The sequence below is a fragment of the Ursus americanus genome, chromosome 4 (assembly GCF_024610735.1).
Source record: "Ursus americanus isolate L20-20 chromosome 4, mUrsAme1.1.p, whole genome shotgun sequence".
NCBI lineage: Eukaryota > Metazoa > Chordata > Mammalia > Carnivora > Ursidae > Ursus > Ursus americanus.
In genome coordinates, this window is record NC_142130.1 from 57,090,629 (window position 1) to 57,111,801 (window position 21,173).

General features: G+C 34.5%; 1 protein-coding gene across 3 annotated transcripts in view; it reads right to left on the bottom strand.

The window, feature by feature from the left end:
* Positions 1-21,173, bottom strand: part of EPHA6 (EPH receptor A6) — an 814,184-nt gene that overhangs the window by 489,775 nt on the left and 303,236 nt on the right. The gene's annotated exons all lie outside the window — the stretch shown is intronic.

Below are 21,173 nucleotides of genomic sequence, written 5' to 3' on the forward strand. Positions count from 1 at the left end.
CTTGAATCAATGTGGATTCTAGATTGAACATGAAATAAAAGAGAACCTGCTATTGCATCCATGTGTCTTGTTGGCTAAGCTACCACATGACTGTCATATATCTAGCCTCAGCAAATGTAATTCCACGCTGCATGTGACTTGAACCCTTGAAAATGTGCATGTTTCACCCATAAGGGCCACTAACCACCAGCAAACAACTTCATATGGAGCTCAAATGACAAAGTAACAACTGTTTCAGTGCTGGAGGAAAACCTGACTGTGTTGGACATTTTTAGAGAGAATAAGGCAGTGTCCAATTTGGCACTTAAAGGTGGCTGTATATAATAAGCTGACACCAAATGTAAAGATGCCTCTCCATGTATACTACAATAAAAGAGCTTTGGAATTAAGAACACAGATGTTAGAATCTTTGATGAAATGAAAAAGTAGTTGTCAGAATTTATGAACACAGTATTTTGAGTGCAGTAAAAAAGAATATGATAACTATTTTTAATGACTTTGTACCGAATAACGTTTCTAATTCTGTAGCAACACTATAAACAGAATTAATTATTTTAAGGGTATATGCCATAATGTTAAAAAGATGGAATCAATAGATCTTATTTACCTTAAAAATGAAATCTAGAGTGTATTTTCATGAATAAATTCAACCAAAATGGAATTCTATTACAACCTACAACTACTATTTAAAAATTGCTATCTCTGAAACCAAGGAGAGAGATAAAGTCTAAAATCTTAATTAATATAGTAAAAAAATAAGTAAATAAAGTTTCATAGGATTAAAATTGATGCTATGGAACTAGTAATGAGACTTGTGAGAGACCTTTTTTTTAAAGAGCTTCTGGCCTCAATATATATTTCAAAACTTATTATCTATTAGAATTAATTATTAATAAATAATGTTGATTTTAAACAGATTATATACTAATATGACTTGGATAAATTGGGCTGTTGTTCATGAAAAGCATCCCAATGACGCTTAAATTCTTTAAATTCTGATAACATAAAAAAGAACAAAAGTAATCATTTATGACACCTTATAACTTAAAGCAAAAAAGAGATATCAGCTGGCTAGTTTCTTTATTAATAGTCAGGATTTTGAACTTCAAAATGAATAATGTGTCTAAGTCAATTCTCTAGTTCATTTGGATAGAGATCATTTTTAAATAAAAATTTAAAATATGAATATCCATACCTCAACATATAGTAAGATTTTTAAAGAAATTAAGCTAAAATCAATATATAGAGAGAATTCAAACATAAAAAGTTCAGGTTCTAAGTGAAACAGAAAACATAGAAACCTCATTATTCATTCATATGAAAAAGCCTCTGGTAGATTTTATTATTGTTCTCCAAAATTCCCTACCTTATCTTGTGAGATTATACCCCTCTATGCCTTGGTGAATTGTAGTCACTCGAATTACTTTGTCCAAAAAAATATAAACAGAAGTTTCTCTATTATTTCTGGGTAGAAGATTAAGGAGCCTACATGTGCTTTACCTTGCTTCCTCGCCCCCCCCCCCACCCCGCTACCCTGTCCCTGCTGCCCCTTTCATTATGACCCGAAATTCATAATAAAAGATATATCTTCAGCTTAGGACCTGCATGAAAGTGACATTCAGCAGAGGAACAAGGGATTAGCACTGGTCATATAATACGAGCAACAGAAAAAACCGTTACGATAATCCACTCTGATTTAGGGGCCATTAGTTACTGCAAAATTACATAGCTATTCTAAGGTACGTGAAGCCCTTAAAGTCATGCAGTCTGTAGCCTGAACAACTGTTCACAGCAGCCCTTGCACTGCATTCTAACTCAATATTTTTCTCAAAGATTCTTTAAAACCAGTGATTCTAAAACATCTGCCAAATCTGAAGAAATATGATTTTTTTTAATCATGAGAAAACACTCTCAATTTCTATTCTAATTTAATTTTCCAAACTAATGTGATAATCCATATACTTAGGATATATATGATCCCAGGCAGGGTTTCTTCTATGTACAGAAACCAATATTCACAAGTTTGTTGCTTTGATTTAAAAAAAAAAAAAAGTACATACTTTCAGCTTTTCTACCTTAACTACAAAGGGTGAAAACATAAATGTTTTGCTAACTATTATTACTTTTTTTGTTTTGCTTACAAAGATTTAAGATAAAACTAATTGCTCAGAGTATGTAAGGAATCAGGACTAAGAGCCACATCTCGTGTCCTTCATAGCAGCACTTACATATTTGCACATAATAACAACAGATGGTATTACCAAATGCTTGTTCCATTAAATTTAAAACTTCCTTTGGGAGAGTAATTGCTTTCTGCAATAAAACAATCACCCAAATTCAATATTAAAGAAACACAGAGGTCCCTTGGAAGGCAAGATTAATCTTGGAAGGAAGAGATAGATATATTTTCACAGGTGTAAAGAAATCTAGTCACGTCTTTTAAATGGAAACCAAAAGTGTCTGTATTTGTCAGAGTGCACTGCAAACTTGCTTTGTATAGACAAAAGACACATTGCAATTTCTTTTGAACACATAAAAATACACTCTCAAAGAAATCATTAATCATCAAAAGATAATACCATTCCAGTATGAAGCTCTTTACCTACTACTTTCTAGATTATTTGTTCCACCCAATGGTGCTCATCGATGCTAGTGAAAGCTTCATTTCCTTCTACAGAAAACTTAACTGGCAGAGTCATAATGATCCCAGGCAATAACAATCACTTCTAGCCTTTTTCACTTCAGTCCACACGCCCTGACTTCTATGCTCATTACCAGCCTCAGACATTTTCTATTCCTCCTTAGAGCCACACATTATAAATTTATTTGCTCTGATTTCCATTTCCCATGATTATTATGCAACCTGAAACTTACCAAACACTTATATCAATGAATAAAATTTAAGAAATGCTTATTAAGTACCTTGTAAGCTTAACACAGTATGTATATGCAGAAGATACACTATTGGGGATAATTTATTAAAATGTGTGCACTCTAGGACACCTGGGTGGCTCAGTCAATTAAGTGTCTGCTTTGGGCTCAGGTCATAATCTCGAGGTTCTGGGATTGAGCCCTGCATGAAGCTTCCTGTTCTGTGGAGAGTCTGCTTCTCCTTCTGCCCCTCCCCCTGCTTGTGCTCCTTCTCTCTCTCTCTCTCTCTTTCTCATTCTCTCTCTAATAAATAAATAAGATCTTTAAAAAAATGTGTGCAATCTGATATTGGAAATATAATCCATTATGAATCCTTGAAGTAGATTTTAGGCAAACTCTTGTGAAATTTCAGAGGACAGGAAGGTTATATTTTGTTGGAGAGTCAAGAGACATTTGAGGAGATCTTGGTGTGCAGATGGTTATCTCCAAGGAAAAGACTATACAGGTCAGGTATAAGGAGGTAACAGCCAGTGGTAACAGCACAAGCGAAATGATGCAAATACAAAAATAAAAACACCATTTAATTAAGAATAAAATGGCCAGTTTTGCTCTAGCTTTGTATATGTAGGAGAGCAGCAACAAATGTGTTTTAGAAGGTGAACTGAGGCCATAGTGTCTTACCTGTTAAGCTATGGATTTCATATTCAAGTTAGCTGGCAGTGGTGAGAAATAAAGATTATTGCCAAGAGGTCTGTTCTTGTAAGATTCAGTCAGCCTCACAGTGGACTGAAGGCAGAACTGATTGAAGAAATAAAGAGTCATTAAAGTTCCAGAAAGAGTTAATAAGGCCCTCAGATAGGATGGTGGTAGTAGGAATAAAGATATGCGAATGGCATCATGAAAGAGCCAATAGGATCTGACAACTAATTGTTTGTGAGAGGAGAGAAACTAAGAGTAGAGTTAATTACTTCATTATGAAGAGAAGATTGTCTCCCAAACTAGCAATATACACCACATGAATACAATATATCCTCAAGACCAAATACTTAGTGTTTCCAGTTTTCAATTTTAAATAGTATTTAAACCAAGCCTGTACTTCTTTTGTGACTTTAAGGGAAACAATAACACTAAAAGGTCACAGAGGAAGAAAGAAAGTAAGCAACACAAGTAGTTAAACTTACAGAAATTGAACGGTCTGTGCAAAACATGTAACAAAATCATCCAAAATAATGGTCAATGATGATAATATTTATATAGGTCATTTTACACAATTTCTATTAATGTGTGTGGAGTGGGCTTAGTCAGTGCTGTGACAGAATGTGGTTGATACAAGCAGAACAATAATTTAACAAAAGAATATTGTGTAGATCACAGAATCTTTGGGAGACTGAACTGGATTCAGAGGCCACCGTCGAACACCACAGCACAGAATGTCTTCCAAACTTCTAACTAGACCTGGACATGAGATGTCACAGTGTGAAACACCAGCACCACCAACATGGGTCACTAGATACTGCCAATAGAATTGCTGCTTCTGCTTTCTCTGGAAATCAGATTTAGCTGCCTGGCCAATTTCTTCTTCAGAACTTACATCATGCCATACTCCAGCTGAGAAGGAATCTTGAGAAGCCAAAACCTAGCATTTCAACATCTCTACAGAAGTAGGCTCTACCATTTAAGAAGAGGACTCAGATACAAGCAGACCCAAAACAATACTAGAAAAAAAGTTAATAGACACATATTCAATGTTTAAAAAGAAGTTTATGAAGTTATGTTATTCTCATTAATGTCCTAAGTGGCAAAATTCACATCAAATAGTAGATACTTTACTAGTGCAAGCATATTTATTAGTTTATTAATATAAAAAAATGACTGTATGGTGATTTCAGTGATGTTTGGTCCAAAAAACCCATTTTACTTGATATGCTATATACGTGTCAGGTAAGAGCTGCCATGAAAACAAGGCATATGTAACGGGTAATGCATTTTAACAGAAATATGTTAAATTCAGAAATAGGATACATATCTGCTGTAGTATTACTTTCAGAATTTGGATTAAATTGTATGACTTATTGTTTATAAAGAAAAAAATAGTAAGATGGTAAGTTTGGGTGACCAAAAAAATGTATAGTTCCTAGAATGAGATCCACAAGAAGTACTGGTTATCTGTATTTACTAATGCCTGAATTTATGTCCAAATGGGCTCTGTGGGAACATACAGACACAAGAAATGATTTGATTAGGTTTTAAAAACTACTATTTCTAGTAGTAGAGAGAGCATTGATCTGGCCATGGAGATATGCAAAAACATCTCCACTGGATACTCATAAGCAACTAATTATAAGAAGCAAAGGTCTGAGTTGTCATTATATGATACTTTGAATATTTTTGGCAAATACAATGGCTAGTTGTTCCTAATGTCATTAGACAAAATGGGGAGAGAAAAAGATGAGCTCAGAAATTTAAATTCCCAGCTCTAGTACTACATAAATGACCTGAAAGCTTCTATGTGAGCCCTCAGAGTCTTAACTCCTCTACCTGCAATGCTGAGATTACTGAAAGTAAAATTCAGAATCTTACCCTATCACTGCCTCAATTACAATGCAGGTTGAACTCCTAGCCTTAATGAATATCTTCTGTTCAAATTAGGGCACTGATTGGGAAAAAAATATGGGATACTGTAAGTTGGAATAGGGATGTGTAGAAAGACCCTGAAGAGCTGGGGACACTGAACCTTTAAATTCTGCTGTCTTCTTTGCCAGTGAAAGGCCTCTACACTCCCATGGGGAGTATCCTCCCCACCTGCATCTGAGGAAATTAACCCTGAACTGCCTGAGGAAACTATAATGGCTTACCCCAAATCAGTTGCTGTGCAAGACAATGCAGAGTCTCCTCAGGACCCACCCTCACCATCCTTCTTTCCTTCTAGACCTGTAACTGTACTCAAAACTCAGGAGGACCCTAGAGGTGAGGTAAAAGTGTGACCCATGACAAGGTATACTATACTCCAAAGAACTACTTGAACTTTCTGATTTATACAAACAGAAATCTGGGGAACACTGTAAGAATAAATGTAAAGAATGTGGGATAATTGTGGAACATAATGTTGTGTTAGGTTAACTTTATTGATATAGGCTTACTCAAAAATTCTGAATTTACAGCTCAGCAAGTTTCAAAGGGCTCTGTTTGGTTGGTTGAAACATGGACCAACACATGGCCCAGAGTGAGCAAGCTGGAAATGTCAGAATGGCCTTGGTTTAACGCATAGGAAGGAATTCAAAGGCAAAGGGAGACTGGAATGGTAGAGTGAATTTGTCATTTAAGACCTACATGCCAATAATGGAAAGGTCTAGAAAACATACCTTTCACCATGACTATGAGAAATAAATTTGTGAGAAGAGCCCAACATCCTTTGAAATGATCTCTCATCACTCTACTCTGTAGGCAAACCTTACAGTAAGAACTGCAATCACTGAATTGGGAAACATAAATGCAATGGAAGAGGTTGGATCCCTTTGGTGTCAGGGGCTGAGTGGCATCACTCAACTGCCAAATCAAGGTAGGAGTAGTTACTATAATGGACAGCAAAGTCAAAGCAGCAATTAGAAAAGTGTGACTCTCACAGACTTTTTGATAGTTGACCATATATTCCTAGAAGGGAAACAGATAGGAAACCTATTAAATTCTTATTGATCTATATAATCAGAAAAATTCTAGGTCAAACGAACAAAAGTCTAGCCTGAATCATAAAAAAAAAAAAAAAAGAGTCATAATCCCTCAATCAATTCCCACCCCTGAGCCACTTTACAGACCCAGAACCCTTAGAATGAAGGGGAGGATAAGTCCCCTGGAGGGAAGACCCTGGTGCACTGCCAAAAATTTATATTATTAATCTTTCTCCCAGACTTTCCTAAAGGGATCTGTGGCCTTTTACCAGGATAACTGTGAATTGGAGAATAGAAATTATCAGACATTTGGGGGAGCACTGGACAACTGGTTATGAACTAACATTAATACCAAGAGACCCAAAACATCACTGTGGTTCATCCATCAGAGGAGGGGCTTATATAGGTCAAGGGATCAATGGAATTTTAGCTGAGGTCTATCTCACAGTGGGCCTAGGGGCACCCCAAACCTTTCCTGTGGTTATTTCCTCAATTCCAAAATACATAATTGGAATAAATATATTTAGCAACTGGTGGAATTCCCACATTAGCTCCCTGACCTGTGAAGCTACGGCCATTATGGTGGGAAAGGCCAAGTGGAAGCCACTAGAACTGCCTCCACCTAGGAAAATAGTAAACCAAAAACAATACTGCATTCTTGGAGGAACTGCAGAGATTACTGCCACCATCAAGGACTTGGAAGATATGGGGGTGCTGATTCCCACAACACCCTCAATTCAAATTCTCCCGGTAACACTGTGCAGAAGACAGATGGATCTTAGAGAATGACAATGGATTAGGCTAAACTTAACCAGGTGATGACTCCAGTTGCAGCTACTGTACCAGATATGGTTTTAATGCTTGAGCAAAATGATACATCCCCAGTATCTGATATGCAGCTATTGATCTGCTAAATGCCTTCTTCTCCATCCCTGTCAGTAAGGTCCACCTGAAGCAGTTAGCTTTCATCTGGCAAGGCCAGCAGTGCATAGTCATAATTTACTTTGAAGGAATCTTGATAGCTTTTCTCTTCCACAAGATATCACACTGGCCATTACATTGATGATATTATGCTGACAGGACCTTACAATAAATATCTCATTCTTAAAATAGGTATTATCTGCAAGTAATAAAATTTGTAATTTCTCAACATCTGGAAACTTGAGTAATAATACGTGTTATTTTATAAAGACTAATGTTCACTATAATAAGCCAGCATTTCCTATCTTCATGGTAATATGTTTGTGATAATATAAAGTTATACTGATTGAATAAGATTGCAGGACTTGATGAACACTCTAGAACTTAATCTTTTCTCTATAAATTATATGGTTACATCATGGATGCTGAGACATTCACTCTGTTGCAACAGAAATATAGTTTTTTCTACTTCAAAAATAAGCTCTATTCTTCCTCAAGAGGAAACTGTCTCATGCAAGAATAGTGGTAACTCTTTAAGTTGCTGTGCTAAATATTAAGCACACAGCTACTAATTTCATTAATTTTTTCACTAACGTTCTTCATCTTTAACAAAAGAAAATACATTTAAAATGTTTGTGAAAATAGGGCTGTATTTTAAAACACTGGAATACCAAAATGGAAATGGTCCTACTCAATCCCTTCCCTTAATAAAAAAATATTAAATTGACATTAAAAACAGATAAGAGTAAAACATCATGCTCTTAAATAGTAAGAAGTGTGGATGACCTTTTCCCTATTACATAACTTAAAATATAAATAAAGCATTTCTGTTAATGCCAGTATAACTAAAAACCATATGGAAACAAATTTGTCTGCATATATGCAAATCTGCCTGCATGTAAGTGCATATATGTAGTTTTAGCTATGACATACATTTACTAATAAATAAATTTATCAACATTTCATTTCATTATACCTCTGATACTCAGTTCTAACATTTTGACCTGACATTAATCAAGGGTGTTTTAAATTAAGATCATGAGCTCTGTTAATCAAAGTAAATCACAACAGATAATAAATGATATATTTATATCATCTGCTTAATTAACATTAGTTTTATTAAATTACATTTTCAGGGAAATTTTTGTTAAGTATATTTATTTGTATCAAAAATGTTAAGGGGCGCCTGGGTGGCACAGCGGTTAAGCGTCTGCCTTCGGCTCAGGGCGTGATCCCGGCATTATGGGATCGAGCCCCACATCAGGCTCCTCCGCTATGAACCTGCTTCTTTGTCTCCCACTCCCCCTGCTTGTGTTCCCTCTCTCGCTGGCTGTCTCTATCTCTGTCAAATAAATAAATAAAAATCTTTAAAAAATAAAAATAAAAAAAATGTTAAGAATTAGTCTCTAATATGGAATCTGCTACAGCTGTGACCATTTATCCCACAAGACCACTTTTTTTCAAGCATTCGATAAGATTTTGTATAAACTCATGTTGGATTAAAAGTTGTTCAGTCACTCCAGTCTTAAAATTAATACTCCCTTGACTGTGATCAATATTGTTTAAATCCTCCAAGTTCATTCTCCTATTTCCGTTCAAAAACTAATAAAATAGCTTCACATTTGTATTACAGTATACGGTAGGCAGAAAGTGGCATCCCAAAAATGTTGATGCCCTAATCCTCAGAACTTATGAATATGTTATAAGGTAACACGCTATAAGGGATTTTGCAGATATAATTAAGTCCACAGACCTTAAAATAAGGAGTTGCTCTGGATTATCCATCTATTTGAGTGTACCTAATCTAATCACATGAGCCCTTCAAAGTAGAGGACTTTCTCTAGCTGGAAGCATGAGAGATAGAGAGTGGAGAAGGCATAGGAAAATGGTGGCATAAGGGGCAGTCAGAGAGCTTCCAAGTATAAGAAGGATTTGACATGCTGTTGCTGGCTCTGAGATGTAGGATCCTAAATGTAAACACTCAAGTCTGACAGGAACTAAGGGCAGTCCCACCTTTGTAGTCAGGTTAATGAAACGTCAGTCCTACAACTACAAGGAACTGAATTCTGCCCACAACCTGAATGAGCTGGAAGTATTCCAGCTCCTCCTAGAGCTTTTCAATAAGACCCAAGCCAGCCAACACTTTGTTTTTAACTTTATGCAACACAGAGCCAAGAAACCAGTCCAATCAACCTGGACTTTTGATGTAAAAGGACTAAGGGATTAAAAATTTGTGTTGTTTAAAGCTTCTAAATTTGTGAATATTTTTATGGCAGAAATAGAAAATGACTATACAGTACTACAATATTTTTGTATTGGGCAATTTTCATCTTTATTATGAAGTTTATTTCTAATCATCCAAGTTATTTGGGAAGGGCATTACTATGCTGCTTATTCAATAAGTAGGATGGGTCTCAGAAAAATTGAATGACTTCTGGAAGATTCTGTTAGGCATACTGCCAAGGGACAGAGTCCACCTAGGTCACTCTAACAAAAAAGCTCTTCACTCTAACAAAAAAGAGAACCTGACAGTATTGTTAATACAGTGCAACACTAGAAGTTGGAATTTTCTTTCTTAATACTACCTTTTTTGGCCCCTTAAAATAATCTTTACTTAATGTTTATTTATTCTTATTTTAAGATGAGGAAAAAAATTTCCCTCAGCTATTTAAAAAAGTTAACCATAGTATTAAAACCTCAAAGTAGGGGCGCCTGGGTGGCACAGTGGTTAAGCGTCTGCCTTTGGCTCAGGGCGTGATCCCAGCGTTCCAGGATCAAGTCCCACATCGGGCTCCTCTGCTGGGAGCCTGCTTCTTCCTCTCCCACTCCCCTGCTGTGTTCCCCTCTCTCACTGGCTGTCTCTCTGTCACATAAATAAATAAAATCTTAAAAAAAAATAAATAAAAAAAATAAAACCTCAAAGTATTAAAATTCCTGAGAAAACATGTAGAACAGTGCAATGCCGTATAAACTCTATTTCAAATGCATCTTATATAGAACTAGGTTGATTTCCTTATATAGTCATCTATTTTACATATTCAAATGTGGTCTAATAACGTGAATGAATCATGTGTATTTTAGTTCAATTGCCTAAACTAATTCAGATGGCTACAGCATCATTCATCCCATGTGATGTAAGGATTATGTCTCTTGAACTGCCAATCTAGAGGGCACCCAATAAAGATTGTTTGTGGAGGTGTGATTTTATTTGGGTCCTTTCTCTTTTCTTTTTGATAAGTTTGGCTAGAGGTTAATCATTTTTTAAATTTTTTCAGAGAACCAGCTCCTGTTTTCATTGCTCTGTTCTATTGTGTTTTTTTTTGTTTCTATATCATTTATTTCTGCTTTCACAGATGAAACAGGAGAAATAACGACCAACATTAAAAAATAAATTCAAAATGGATGAAAGACCTAAATGCAAGACAGGACCACCAAAACCCTAGAGGAGAACACAGGCAGCAAGCTCTATGACATCAGCCATGGCAACTGCTTGCTAGACATGACTCTGGAGGCAAGGGAAACAAAAGCAAAAATGAACTATGGGGACTTTATCAAGATAAAAACTTCTGCACAGCACAGGAAACAATCAACAAAATTAAAATGCAACCTTCAGAATGGGAAATGATATTTGCAAATTACGTATCTGATAAAAGATTAGCATCCAAAATCTATAAAGAACTTATCAAACTCTACACCCAAAAAACAAATAATCCAGTTAAGAAATGGGCAAAAGACATGAACAGACATTTCTCCCAAGAAGAAATACAGATGGTTAACAGACACATGAAACGATGCTCAACATCACTCATCATCAGAGAAATACAAATCAAAACTACAATGAGATAGCACCTCATACCTGTCTGGATGGCTAAAATTAACAGGACACAACAGATTGGTGATGATATGGAGAAAAGGGAACCATTTTACACTGGTGGTGGCAATGCAAACTGGTGCAGCCCTGCTGAAAAACAATATACAGGTTCCTCAAAAAGTTAAGAATAGAAACTACCCTACAACTCAGCAAATGCACTACTAAGTACTTACCCAAAGGATACAAAAATACTAATTGAATGGGACACACACACCTGATGTTTATAGCTTCATTATCAACAATAGCCAAATTATGGAAAATGTCCATCAACTGATGAATGGATAAAGAAGAGGTGGTGTGTGTGTGTACACACACACACATACAGTGAAATATCACTCAGCCATAAAAAAGAATGAAATCTTTCCACTTGCACAACGGCATGGATGGAGCTAGAGTATTGTGCTAAGTGAAATAAGTCAGTCAGAGAAAGACAAATACCATATGATTTCACTGATAATATGGAATTTAAGAAACAAATGCACCAAAGGGAGAAAAAAAGAGAGAGAGAAAGGGGGCAAGGGGGAAACCAAGAAACAGACTCTTAACTATAGAGAACAAACTAATCATACCAAAAGGAGGAGGGGACAGGTTAAATAGGTAATGGGCATTAAGGACGGTACTTGCTGTGATGAGTACTGGGTGATGTATGGAAGTGTTGAATTACTATATTGTACACCTGAAACTAATATTATACTATATGTTAACTAACTAGAATTTAAATAAAAACTTCAAAAAATGCTAAAGAGATAGAACTGTTGCAGTAGTGAATTTTATCAATACAAACTCTGTTAATACAAACTATTATTTTTCTTCTCTAATTTAATGAACCTTGGGAGAAACACCCCTGAAAAATCTGTTAGCATAACTCTTCTCTGCTTCTCTTGTCAAGGATTATACTTAATGAAACACAGCTTTTGTAAAAGAACATACTTCCTAAATAAAACTTGATTCTTGATATCTTGTTTCTCCATATTTATGGCCATTAATTTTCAAAGGTTACTTGTGTCCCCAGGCAAGCTACTTAATGTCTCTAGATTTTAATTTCCTTTTTCACATTACATATGGAAATAATAATAGAATCTACCTATTGAAGATACTGTGAGTATATAAAGCAGTGAATAATGTTTGACACACAGTAGGCAATAAGTTTTATTTATTAATAAACATACAAAATATAATCGTATAATTGTTATATTATAAAATTAATGTAAATTAATCATAATTTACATTAATTGTAGAATCTTTTCAATATGAATTATAGTAATTTTAATAATGATGTCACAGTTATATTTATTTTTATTGATTTAAATGGAAATAAATTATTTCACTTTTTGGCATGGAACTTCTCATGCAATGATTGTCTAGATTTATGTTTTAGGTTATTTATTACTTGTCAGGAGCTCTGAGGCTTCTCAGTAAGGCAGAAATTTCTAATTAAAATGTTTATCTAGTTCTTAAAAATGATGTAAATAAGGCCCAGACAGTGCTAAACTCAGATCAGCAGACCTATCCTTTGTGTTGCTCGTGCTCACATGGCCAAGTTTGAAGGGAGAAAGTATATCTATAAGTTGCATTTGGTTGGCAGATGATGGTAGTTAAAGAAAATTTCTGGCTTGGCTTGTGAGACTTTGGGTATTTCTCATGCCTGTATTTAGTCTCTTACTCCAATTTTATTGAGCACCTACTAAGTAGGAAGCAATGCAAGGCATAAAAGATACACGGGATATTTTATATTTCCTCAAGTGGACATTATCGGGTACAAGATAAAGGAATGGATTTAATGGTTACAGTATAAATGAGTGACATATAAAAGGAGACAAATGCAAAGATCATTTCTAAGTAAAGTTAAAAGGGAAATATTTATAAAGAAATTGTTATTAAAAGGGGATGTAGAGCATGGTTTTTAATAGGTGTAGATCCAGAAGCACAGTACTTTAGGTATAGGAATGGACAAAAGCACAGGGATGGAAGTCAGGGGATCTATTTTGGGGTTCAATCCAGGTTGCCGGAATATAGGTTCTTTGAGGAGAAAAATATAAAATAAGACAAGGAAGGCAAAATACTGGAGTGTTCCAGCTTAATGCATTGCAATTATCCTCAAGCTTATGGGGACCAGTTGCATAACTAACTTGCCCATCATTTATCATGGGTGCCTAAAAACTGAGTCATAAATGCTTTAAGATTTTTGATAAATGAATAAGTTAGTGAATTAATTAAAATTTATACTTAATCAGTAAGCAATGAGTAGCCATGAGATTTGAGTCAAAAGTGGACATGATCAGTGGTATATTATGATGAGTTAAAGAGGTCAGAAATTAAGACTAAACGGAAACACTCTTAATGACTGAGGAAAGAGGATCTGAGTGTCAGGAACTATGAAGGGGCTGAGACTTATCCTACTTGCAAGCTTACATATTTGTCTGCCACAGTTTTATGAACATTGGCAAAAGACAAGAGACTCCTGGATCAGAGGCAAAGGACTTTATTGCTAACAGCAACAGAGGTATCCAATACCAGTATCTGTGTTGTTTTGTTAAGCCCCAATTCCCACAAAGATAGGTGGCATATACATACTGAGTGGGCTGCATTATAGGAAAGGAAACTAAATCTTTTATATAAAGCAGTAAGGCTGACAAAACTTCGTCCAGAGTTAGATGAACTTTATTATGCTGTAAAGTAAACAAAGCTGCTCTACGCTCTGGAGAGATGCATTCTTTTTCATCCAAGGCTGTTAACTATACAAACGTCCTTGAAAAGGTAGTCCAAAACAAAGACAGCTTAAAAGATGTGCAGAAACATGAGAGATCCATAGGGAATTGTCTCCCAGTAGTGAAGGCCTGAATTAGGACGCGGTAGTGAAAATTACATTCAAATAATCACCATATTCATGAAGGCTTCTGTGCTTTTATTTAGTCTGCAGATCAAATTTATAACTAGAAAAAGAGACTGTTTCTTGTTATATTGCTTTTTTTTAAGACTAGTAGAAAAGATAATTACTTTATTGCTTCTATACCAGAGTTCATCATAACTCAGGAGGGAAATGTTGACTTCTTATAAGAATAAATTATAAGTCAGAATTGAACACTCCTAAAGTTTGAAGATGGGAGTTAAATTCACAGAATTTGGTACGGTTATTCAAAACCTTTCTAAGGAGAGTTTCTATCATCTTTGACAAATATATATATTCATGAGTTGGAATTAAAGACACTTTTTTTTTAAGATTTTATTTATTTAACAGAGAGAGACAGCCAGAGAGAGAGGGAACACAAGCAGGGGGAGTGGGAGAGAAAGAAGCAGGCTCCCAGCTGAAGAGCCTGACATGGGGCTCGATCCCAGAATTCCAGGATCACACCCTGAGCTGAAGGCAGATGCTTAATGACTGAGCCACTCAGGCACCCTTGGAATTAAAGACACTTAAGTAGCAAAAAAAGGATGAATAAATTCTGTTATCAGATAAACTAAAAAATCAGTCAATATGCTTTGTTCTGAGCTGTGAATATACTAGTGACTTTAAAAAAGTAAGACAGAAGCAACATGAACACACACTTATTAAGTCCTGTGGCAAAGAATTTAGCCTTACACAAAATGAGATCTGGCCTTTGTACCTGGTCTCTGAGAGGTTATCTTTAAGTCTTTATAATGCCCTGCTTGACAGGAGTACCTTTACGTGGGGGCCTTGGGCCAGCCAGCCAGTTACAATGTGATTTAGGGTGGGCTTTGGGTCACCTGGTATTAGCTGACATCCACTGGGAGTGAAGACTGATATGAGTCACATTGAAAATCAATCATGCCTATGTGATAGAGCCCCAGTTAAAACTCTAGACATCAAAATTGGGTGATCATCCTTTATTGGCAATACCCTGTGTGTACTGTAACCCAGTGATACTGGGAAGGTAATGATGTCTTGACTCCTTGGAGATAGGACAAATGGAATCTCCATGTTTGGAACTTTCCTGGACTCTATTAGGCCATTTTTCTCTTGTCTGATCTTAGTCTGTATCCTTTAGGTGTAATAAACTCTGATCATGAGTATAGCAGCTTTCAGTGATTTCTGTGAATCTCTCCAGTGATTTTTAAGGTGATGGTGGTTTGGAGAACCTCTGAACTTGTAAGGGCAGTCTTGAGTAGACTGTGTTCTCTTTAACTTTGCATAGCTCCCAACTCTAAAAAATTTATATTCAGGAGATAATATTTCATCTTTTTGTGGAACATATTTTACATTTTTGCAGTTTCAAATTTTGATTTGCATATTTTAATATGTAAAGGACAACATCCCATTTTGCTTTTTACAACATACATTTAAATATATATATATACATATATATATATGAATGTGTATATGTATGTAATTTCATGAAATTCTAGAATCTGTTTTACAAATACATTTTTAAACTTTCCCAAAAAATCAACAAGGTTGACTACATTTCAGTTGAAAGAGAGCATATTAATCCTTCTAATTAAAGATAAATATATATCATTCTTATGGACCAAATACTTTAAAAATTAATCACATTTTACCTAAAAATATGTTTTTAAAATGATAAATTTGATCACTTTATATCATTTTACTTAAAAAGATAAATTTGATCATTTTATATCCATCAGAGGCTAATACTATTTCTCAAGATTTATTATAAGCTTAAAGAATTTCACATTTTGAAATCTTTTCATAGGCAATTCTTGAATTTTCTAATTAGAAGTATTATTAGCTATTGCATGGCCCTAAGGATCCTCATTAATGGAAATGTAATCCCTTGCTGGTTAACAAAGAGTTGGAAATGCCTTTCTACAGAAAATGAGAAGGTCAAACCCACCACACTGATTTCATCATTTCTTTTTAAGAATACATTATCTATAGTAGGGATAGACAAACTGACCGATCACAGACTTTTGCTGTTGCAATGGTGTGAAAGGTAAATTTACATGCCATTATCATGAATGAATGCTTATTAAAGTCTACTCTGTGGAAGCTGTACATAGAGAATTGTCAAGCCTCTTTTCCAGTAATGTGGTTTTAGATCCAGCCTCAGCAGTTTTTAGCCTCAGGGTTTCATATTGACTTGGGCGGGCCATGAGCATCAAAGTCCTCTAGGTAGCCTGCATGAGAAAATATGTTCTCATTACTTCCCCTTAGCACTGTAACCTGGTGACAGTTCTTCTTTTAGTCATGGGCCAGAGGAAGCAAGCCAAAAAACCCTGTCATCTTCTAAATTCACAGCATGAGGCTATAACATTTCTTTAAGGCTTCTTCTTTTATTTCTGTCTTCTACTGCCAGTCTGACTGTCAAAGTCACAGCAGGAGATAAAAATGAAAAGAACCATCAAAGAAACCCATGTGCAGAATTTCCCTACAGGAGCTTTCAGCAAGAGGGGTAAAAAAAATGAAAGTGGCTACATTGACATTTGCCCTCCAGCAAAACATTAATAAAAGGGAAAAACAAATGTATGCTTGCCCACCCCTCAAATAAGTCCCCTGATATCCGAAAATGGATGTTTTATTTTTGTAATAGATGAAAAGACCAATTGCTCAAACATATTTTGCTGTGAGGGATTTTAAAAATATAAAAATTGAAAATGGTCCATAATATTTAGGTAGAGAAAAGTCAGTATGAATTTCCATTGATTTCAAGGTCAGAGTTTTACACAAAATTTTGACAAAAACAGGTGAAAAATAATGTCTTCAAATTTTGATATAAAACAGATCATTAACACTGTAGTATGTGATCATAAAAGCATTTAGATCACCTCAATTTAAAATCAATCTTACAGCAAGTACCTTATAATAAAAGAAAAATTGCATTTTTAACAGTTACAACTTCCCACTAAAATTTTGAAAAAGATCGCATTTTTAAAAATTGAAATATGTTTTTATTGCAAGTGTTCTCAGTGCTCATATTCTTTAGAAAATCTGTATATTGTATTACTTTAACAATTAAGCAATTTGTTAAGTTATAATTGCATTTTTGAAAATAAACTTTTATTTTGGAATAATTTTAGATTTATACAAAAGTTGCAAATATAGTATGGAAAGTTAGTTTTCATATACCCTCACCTAGTTTCCTATGTCAACATCTTATACCATAGTGCATCTTACCATAGTCCATCTGTCAAAACTAAGAAACTGATGTTAGTACATTACTATTTACTATCAGACTCTATTTGGATTCTACTAGTTTTTCAGTTTCTTTCTAGGATCCAAACTTGGTTGCCACATTGCATTTCGTTGTCATGTCACTCCTGGTCTGTGACAGTTTGTCAGACTTTCCTTGACAGTCTCAGGGAGTTACTGGTTAGATATTCTGTAGAATGTCCCCAATATGGGCTTTCACAGTTGCTTTTTAATCCTATCAATTTGATGCATGTTTGTATAGTTTTGGTGAAGTATAATTGTTACATAACTAATCATTGGCATGAATGAACAAGTGAATGAACATTTTATTTCGTTAATAAAAAGGCAGTTGTCCTTCCAGAAAGGCTTATTACAATTTTCTCTACTAGTCAAATAGCTTTGTAAGAAGAAATTTAATCAGGATGAGAGTGATTCTTTAAATCATCAAGTATTTAATGAATGCCTACTTTGTGCCTGGACTTGTGCTCTGCAGAGAGAACATAAAAATAAAACATGCAGTGTCTTTCCTCAGGGAGGACATAGTCAAGGAAGGGGATAATCAAATAAATAAAAAATTATCATAGAGAGTGTGGCAGACTGGGTGGGAGTTAATGTCAGAGACACACAGAGACTGTAACATCCACAAAGGCAGATACCTATAACTATAAAATAATCAAATGTGTTCTAATATATCTCATCACCTTTATAAATATTATCTGCATTTCACTCAATTGAAAAATATATTAAAAAAATATCTGTTCAGTCATAAGAGGTAACATCCAAGATAAGTTTTGTAGAATGAACTTTATAGAAGTTTCACCAGGGAAAGAAGTAGACAAAAAGAGTTCTATGAAAGGAAGCAAATATTTTAGTGTGGCTGGAGCCTACGATGCTACCTACTACTAGCAAGCTTTGACAATGTCTTTTGGATTTTATTGCAATGAAGATGGAAGGCTAAGAGAGGATTATTTTCCCTACTGATTTTAAGTAACAGCTTAACAAATACGATTTGCATTTTTCAGTTTATTAACAGAGCAAGTTACGTCATTCCACATATTGCAATTTTTTTCTTTTCATTTCCTTTTAAACTTCTTTGCATTTTAGAAAGAATATCTGGGCAGCAATGTGGAAAGCAAACTGGAGGTAGAAGGAACTAGAAGCAGGAAATTATCAGAAAACTGCTAGTATAATCAAAATAATGAGATTAGGAACTAATCTAACTAAAATAACTTTTAAAAGAGGTAGAATCTGCCAGACATGTATAAAATTGAATACGAAAAGTAAGAGAATAAGAGGACAGAAGTATCACTTTTGAATTTCTACTTAGCTGATGAGGTGACTTACTGGTGTGAGTTGTCTAAGATAAGGAATATAAGAGGCAAAGAATTTGGGGGTAGGGAGATGGGAGAATTATTTCAGTTTTGAACAGATCGAGTGTAAATGCCTGAGTTTGAGCACATAATGTAGAAATGCCCAATAGGCTGGTGATTATTGGAAACAGAGCTAAGGAAAGAGGCTGGGAATACAGTTTGGGAGGCATTATCATATAGATGGTATTGAAACTAATAAAACTAGATGATATTCTCTAGCAGCATATAGAATGAGAAATGAAGGCTGTTGGTGGAACTCTCAGAAAGCACCCGCATTTAATGCATGGGTGGAAGTAGACTAACCGGCAATGGATACTAAGAAAGAATGCCAAGGAAGAGTAGAGTAAAACCAAGAAAACTTTTTCACAGAAACCAGGAAGGAGGCTCAATATTCAAGGACAGGGATTCGAAAAGCAGAAAAAGTGAACAGTGCCAAAGCTATAAACAATGTCAGTCAATACAGATATATTATTCTAAAATAACTTTTCACAGGATGTTTATACTTGTTAATTTTAAATGAACAATCAAAAGAATATATAGGACATTATATCTTAAGCTAAATGTTTTGGAACAAATTTGCTAATATATGAGAATGAGCCAATTCAAAAATCTTTAAGAGGAATAAAATTATGGAAAAACTAGTATTTAGCAACTTTTGCACACTTCACCATTTTACCATTATGTTTTTCATGTACTCCACAGCAATGCTTCAAATAACCAAAGAGAGTTTCCATTAAAAACAGATCACAGTGCTAGAAAATTCACCAAAGTGTACTAGAAATCTTCCGACTTGGTAAAAAGCAGATAACAAGAATTTTACAACCAACACATTGCTGGAATTGTTGGAAAGTGCTCAAGTTTTTATATGTTGCACTTTGCTATTCTCTTTTAAGCTACTGTTTGCACCCAAAATACTGCTTTTTAAAAACAAATCACTTTGATGGATTTATTTCAGCTAACAAAAACAACCTTCACATTTAAAAAATAAATCCTTCAATAAATGTGGTTTGATACAAAATAAAAGACCTATGCAGTAGAATTCCATGGCTAATTAGAAATTGTCAAATTCTTCCAATTACAACTTACTTTAAAAAGAAATGCCCTTTGTTAAAATGAGAAGAAGTGGCAATATAAACACAAAATAGGACATTAGCATATTACGTTAAAATGTTTTATTTACTGTTGTCATTTCCCAAAGCTAAAGATGCTATCTTAAAATTAAAATTAGAAAAATCAAGAGAAATAAAAATAGATAAGAAAAATTCATATGCAAGGAAAACGGGCAACCAAAACTCTAAATAAGCATTTTAAACATTAAAAATGTTCTTGTTTAAAAAGTTGAAAAATAAAACCCATTTGGATCATGGAGAAAATCAAATCTAAAAGCACAGAATATCTGGAAAGTACTGACCAATTTAATTTTGAATTAAATTGTCAAGAATTTCTTGACAATGGCCTGGTCTGAAGATGCATTAGAATGAGGGTTATATTCTACATACTACTAAAGACCTGTAAGATATAATTAAATTGGAAAAACAAATGAAAATTTAGAGTAAGTTCCTTCATGCATTAAAAATTCAGAGTGGGAGAGTTACATTTCATTCACATCTGTCTCTATTGCTTGATTTTATTTACCATATACAGTGAATACATTTTCAAAGTAAAATAAAATTTAAGGAAAAAAATAAACTTAACATTAAGTTAAAAGGATGTTTTTTATTCCTATTCAATACAGCATTCTATGTATAAACACAGATATACAAAGACTAAACATTTATGTTTCATAACTTTCTTTCTCAGGAACTCAAGAAGCTTTGAGAAAATACAGACCATAAAAATAGAAGAGTATTAACACAGAAAAATGCTCTACATAACATTTCAAAACCGGGATTCATCAGAGAAAAAAGGCAAAGGAAACCCAAGAATGAGCAAAAGGTAGTCTTAAGAGAGCAACTGTTCAGTGGACATTAAAACAAAAGCAAAAACAAAATGGGATCCACAGAAGAAAAGTTTACAGGGGAAAAAAGAAGAAATATAATATATGAGCTATTTAGGAAAAAATTTTATTAAAATATAGCACACAGGATATGCAGGTAAATTACTTTCATGTTTAAAAAAAGATACACTAAAAAAGATATGAAGAGATTGTTAATTCCAGTTTAGAAAAAAATAGAAGAAAAATTTTCATTTCCTTGTACATTAATTATATGGTCCAGCAGTGAACAATAATATTTATAGCATTATAACAACAGAAATACTGAGTATGGATTTAGCAACATTTGAGGAGGGAAAAGGAAAATTAACTGCAAGTGTTAATCTACTATAATAGATAAATAATGTCTAAAATTGAGATTGTGGCATATATA